The 6,063-nt window shown below is 41.2% G+C and overlaps 1 long non-coding RNA gene across 1 annotated transcript in view; it reads left to right on the top strand.

Annotated features, from left to right (window-relative positions):
• Positions 1-5,573: 5,573 nt before the first annotated feature.
• LOC145410049 (uncharacterized) overlaps positions 5,574-6,063 on the top strand; it is a 2,662-nt gene continuing 2,172 nt past the window's right edge. Inside the window, exon 1 of the long non-coding RNA XR_013899215.1 lies at positions 5,574-5,600. This is a non-coding gene — a long non-coding RNA (uncharacterized LOC145410049). The remainder of the gene's footprint in view (positions 5,601-6,063) is intronic.

Below are 6,063 nucleotides of genomic sequence, written 5' to 3'. Positions count from 1 at the left end.
TGTGTTTTGGCAGCCAGGCAGAGTGAGATTGGATGATTTCCAAATCAGGGTATGTGGAGATTTCACAAAAGTGTATTGTAATTTTTACACTGTTTATCCATAGTGCAGTAGGTTTTGTGATACACATTTTCTCACATGAGCGCCAGTGACATAAATTTCAGATAATTTTCTTCCACATATTTAGCTCACCCTTATCCAGCTGTCTGATTTAATGTTCTTGATGATTTTTGACAGCATCGATCATCATGGCTCAGAAATGATGCAGTTTACTTTCAGGATAGGCAGGATAATAGGCTGTATAGAAAACAACAAAAAATCCACATTTTCTTACGAATATTGTATACTTATAAATTGCTCTGAGTTGGTAAGTAATAGAAAATTTTAATGGATTGTTGACTGGGAAATACTGTACATTCCTGAATGTATGTTTCCAAGGATAGGAATATTCTAATTTTTCTACTCATTACTTTTGTTTTTTAGTAAGAAAATTGAATTTTCAAATTTTGGAACAACTAAAAAAAAAAAAAAAAAATGAGCTTGCAATGCCTCTTGCTTATTTTATGTTATTGGCTGTATTATGTTTGACAATAAATATACTATTGCCTTACAGAATTTTTATCATCCACAAGTTCTGTGGGATTACAGTGTAAGCGAAAGACGTCATCTTATTAACCCCTTAACCGCAGGGCGTCACTTTCGTGACACTTGGGAGCAAGGGATCATACCGCGGGGCGTCGCTTTTGTGATTCTGTGTTATTTTGAATTCACCCGGGCTTCCAAGCAGGGGCTTGTATCATCTATCAGTACTGCCAATGTCCAACACTAGTCAGCACTCCTAATCTCATCTGTACTCCCATCCATTGTTGACAATTTAGCCATTTCTCCACGTTCTTGACTCCTCTCCCTACCCCCCCTCCATTACCCTATCCTCTTGCCTGCCCGGCCGTGCTACGCTAAGTAAATCTTCCCTGGAATTTTTCACTGATTTCATCCATTGAAATAAGCCCTATGCCCTATTCTTATACCAAATAATATATACAAGAAAGAAATAAGGTAAGTGAGAGTGCCATACACCTGGAATTGGCTAATTATCACCTGACAACACCTCACGTGCACTCGTTCGCTAATTTTCGCTGTTTATTTCCCCATGAAATATGCCGTATAATCTATTTTCATAATAAATATACATATAAGGAGGGAAGGGAGAAGCCTAAGTGATATTTACATTCACCTGGAACTACTTAATTTATAATGTCTAGATTTCCTGCCAATCATTTCACTGCTATAAATTAGCTGTGTCAAGAGGCTAACGTTGGTAGTAATGAATTTCCCTAGGTAGGCCACCACCCCGGCCCACCCTTATCAGTTCACTCATCTTCCGAAGAGGAGGTACGTCTGTTCGCTCTTGCTAGCTTCAGGGACTTTTCACCCCCATGCAAAGGGCCCTGTGACCTTTACCCCCTACTAAACCTCGTGTGGAAAGAGGTAAAGGGCTGACAATTGATAAAAGAGTGACTACGATCTTTCTATTGAGTAAAACAGTGCAAGAGGAATTGTAAATAATGTGTAAACAGCAAGTGAAAGTAATGAATGTAAATATACGTGAACAGTGGAAAATAGTTTTATAAGTTACTTCAAGTGACAGTGCATAACACAGTGTAAATAAAATAGAAATGTAAATAATGTAAATAAAATAGAGAACGTAAATAGAAATGTAAATGAGTAGTAGTATAAGCATACGAGTATATACCCTAGGAGTAATGAAAGTGAAAGTTTCACTCTAGCATGTCTGAATACTATGAGTTATGAGAGTGAAGGTGAAAGTGACATTCACTCTCAATGCTAGTATACAGGACGAGAAAGTGAATGCTACGTATTTTACTGAAAGAAATTGAATCCCTACAGTGACAATAAACTAATACTACTGAAGGAAACTTATGGATAAAGACTGTAGATATATATAAGTGTTATATAGTAATAGAAATATAAAGTGTGAGGGGTTTTACGAATAATAAATGACAGAGTACCAAGAGCGAACTAGCGCAAGTGCGACGGTCAGACGCGCTCGTAATTTTCATTGCTTTCACAGTGGGTTTTTTTTTGGAGTATGGATCCCAAACTACTTGAAAATCATAGAGTAGTGTTTATAGTGTTAATATCTGGCTGTGGTAATCATATTACAGGTTGTCGGGAAGTGTAAAGTGGAGACTTCGTTACCCAACTTCAGAGGTCTCCACAAGTCCTACGGTAACCGACGAAGGCTCAACAAACATTCCAGGAGAAAGCTGAAGGTATGTGCCATAAGCATATATAATTTTAATATTCTAGGACTAATAACTGATTTTTGGCAAATATTTTTTGAGAGTCTGTCGGAGCCTGAATAACCCTGCGGCACACGCGAAACATTGGTAAACATGCCCGCGGTGTAGGGGTTAAAGAGTTAAGGATACAGTATTTATAACTTGTAACGGTTCCCAGCAACTTGGGAATGGTAGGCTACTGATGATCATTTGAGCCGCAGTGCAGTCTGTTGAACCAACCAGAACCCCTCAGTCTATAGAGATCTCTTGGTGGCAGCACAGGGCAGAACTATTCAAGTACTTAGGAGTACGGCGGGATTTTGAAACCCAGATTGATAGAAGGGCCATACAATTATTTTAGCTCCATTTTTTTTCCTCATGTAGACACTTATACATAGAACGAAACAAAAAAATCATGTATAGTTTTTTACATTTTCTACGAAGCACAAAAAGAAAAATGCAAAATTTTCTGTTTGTTTATTTACTTACTTGCATTCTTCTTAGTCTGTCAAAGGCCAATGAGGATTGGCCTTACACTGAATCAGTAGTTGCTGGACACCGTGAGCTCCCAGAGGGACACCCCTCACTTTGCAGTGTGATGCGCAGTACAAAAGCAACACTTCAGGAAAGTGTTTAGGTCGGCTCAGAGTCTCACTTCTGTAATGCACTGTGATGCGCTAAAAGAGTATCATTGTAGAGATGTATCTCCTAACGTCCTGTGGGCGAAAGACACCTCTTGGTCAGACTTGGTAACCTCAACCTGGTACAATACCTAGGAATGGTGCAGACTAGAATACTGATACTCGTTCTGTTAGACAGTCTAGTGCCAAATGGATGGTAACTATTGATGTGTTGGACTAACTTGCATGTCTGGATGATGTCCAATGAACTGTAACTCATATTTACCTGCCAGTGGCGATAGTATTAAGTATGACAGTACACAAGGAAGACCCTAACAAAGTGATCCTAGGGACGAGGCAAGGGACTAACCCAGAACTACTAGACCTACCATTGCTCCTCAAGCAGAAACAGGTTTCATGGAGTTCCAAAAGAAATTTGGATGAGATAAGGATAAGGTATCCACAGAAACCCTTGTTTGGACTCTTCTGACTTGAGGGATGACAGCCTGATGACCACTTCCTAATTCTATGCGTGACAATCCCACCAATGGTGAAAAAGACCCAGGTGCAGTTAGAACGTAAGGGAACAGTAATGAATGCAGCTTACCGTTTGATCTGCCGTCCAGTATGGAGACAGCAACCTCTGGCTCAAGCCTAATTCTAGATTCTCAGTCAAAACTGGCAGTACATGGAATGACCTGAGAATTGTTAGACTTTAGAGGACAGTAGCTCTGTTGTACATTCAGTTTCACCTCAGAAACCAGCAAACCTAGTGCACCAACTCACCTCAGGGGCATGCATCACATCGAGACACAGTGCTGGCACATCTTCGTGCACCTGCAGCTGTTCACCAGTCACTGTCAAGTAATTAGCCTGCCACCTTGCTTCCACCCCATTCAGAGCGTATGATGGTCTATCGTTTCACGTGTGTGTGTGTGTGTGTGTGTGTGTGTGTGTGTGTGTGTGTGTGTGTGTGTGTGTGTGTGAAGGGTAAAACTCAACTTTGATTCGATTTTAACTAAACTAGTTGGAAGGGTTGAGGATCAGCCAAGGATGAAGCACTTTGATTCTGAGAACATTTACTATAGGTCAAACATCAAGGTCAAAGGGCAAGATCAATGCAAACAGTGCGGATCCAATTTAGATCAAACTTAATGGAAGGTCTGATGATCAGGCTAAGACGAAGTGACATGATTTTGTGAACGATCAGTCAAAGGTCAAGGTCACAGGCACGGTCAAACGTTCAACCGTTTAACCCTAACTTTTATTCAATTGGTCCAAACTTGGTGGAGTAGTTGAATGTTAGCCAAGGATGAATATATTTGATTCGGAGAACGGTGGGTCCAAAGGTCGGCAACTCAGGCAACTGAGATCCAGTTTGGATCTAACTTGGTGGCAAGGTTGAGGGCCAGGCAAAAATTAAAGTACTACGATTCTGAGAATCAGCCAAGGGTCAAGGTCAAAGGTGTGGACCTTAATTAGACTAATTGCAGAGCACGGATGTTTGACTCTCAATGCATCTTTAAATATTACTTGCTTATACCAAGAAAAAGGATCAGGATGATGAAAATCCTGAAGTCTTTATTATTAAGACAAATTTTATACAGACTTCCTCAGAAGATTCCACTACCGAACCTCTCGACCAGAAGACAGCCTCACTGCCTGTCGGATTACCCAGACACTACAAGATATGCTCAGCATTATGTAACTTACTTGAAGGCATGCTTTACTCACAGCGAATTTTACAAGGAAATCTCCCAGCTATCTGGTAGCCAATTTCATGGAATAACACTAGCGATAACTCAGGGACATCCTATAACGGTAGTGATGGAGTGAGTCATACGTGGGGTATGCTCCTTTATGACACATGACATTCATGCTACTACAATTAACTTTCAGTTATTCATCACTTAATATGGACCTTACAGCTTCGGCGATCGTTCGCGTATATGAGAACAGTTCAGTGTGGCTGTGGGGCCATGTTAGAATTTGTTGACGCTAGGTGACGTCACGGCCGGGCAACAACACTACACGCTTTGTTCTCCCTCCTCATGTGCTTCGTCAGCTTCCCCCACTCTTTGTTTCTTTTCTCTTCCTATGTATTCTCTTCTACCTTACATAATTTCTGAGGTCTGAGAGAGAAGGGAAAGCAAGAAGGGAGGGGAGAATAGATAAGAGACACGGGAGAGGGGAGAACGGAAGGGAGAAAACTGCAGAGGAAATTAGGGAATCAATAGGAACCATGAGTGAGAGTAAGCCGGAAAAGAAAGGGGAATATGAGGGGGAGACAAAAGAAAGGAGGCACAAGAGATGGGAGATTAAAGCATGAAGAAAAGGAAGAGGTGGGATTTAAGAGAGCAAGCTGGAAAATGAAGGATGGAAGGGATAAATATTGATAAAGAAGGGGTGGGGTAGACGGGGAACGTGAGATGGAATGCAAAAAAGGTATGCGGAACGGTAACAGGAGAGACAGGGAGTAAGGAGATCAGGGAGGGAAGGGCAGACGGGGAGTAAGGGGAGGAGAGAGAGGGAGAAGGAAGGAGGGAGGGATAGGAGGAGAGAGGGAAAAGGAGGGGTAAGGGGAGGGAGTGGGAGGGATCTGTGGCGACGCATGTTATCATCTCTCACTCTCACTCCTTCGGCAAACTGCTAGACCAACAGCTCTCTCGCTCAGTATTCCGTAAGTGTACAATCTTTCCCATAGTGTACGATACCTCTAATCCATCTTTGCAGTTCATAAATTAGCCTATTGGACGTATTTATCCAACAAAAAGCTATCATGAGGCTCTGATACTTCTTTGTTCAACTCATAGTTCATCCCCACTGCAGTCTAACAATATACAGTAGGCTAGCCATGTAATCAATCACTGTTATTACAACAAACATATTTAAGTGTAAGAAAATGTGCACAGTGAACTACTGTGATGTACATTGTATACATTGATTCTTTGTAAAGTTTTAGTTATCGATTACGTGGAATGCAAATTTGTGTACGTTACCGTTTATCCTTTAGCAGTTTGATGTTAGCAAAAAATAGTACAGGCACATACTGTAGAGATGCAGGAGCATAACTAGAAGCGGCCCGGTTAGTCATTCACACCCTAGGGATTTTCCCATGCAAGAAGCTCCGATTTATCGTAGCC

Source organism: Coenobita brevimanus, chromosome 84 (genome assembly GCF_032717465.1).
Source record: "Coenobita brevimanus isolate Jiangsu-jjx chromosome 84, ASM3271746v2, whole genome shotgun sequence".
Taxonomy (NCBI): Eukaryota; Metazoa; Arthropoda; class Malacostraca; order Decapoda; family Coenobitidae; genus Coenobita; species Coenobita brevimanus.
The sequence above is the reverse complement of the archived record's forward strand: the minus strand, read 5'-3'. Positions and strand labels throughout refer to the sequence as shown.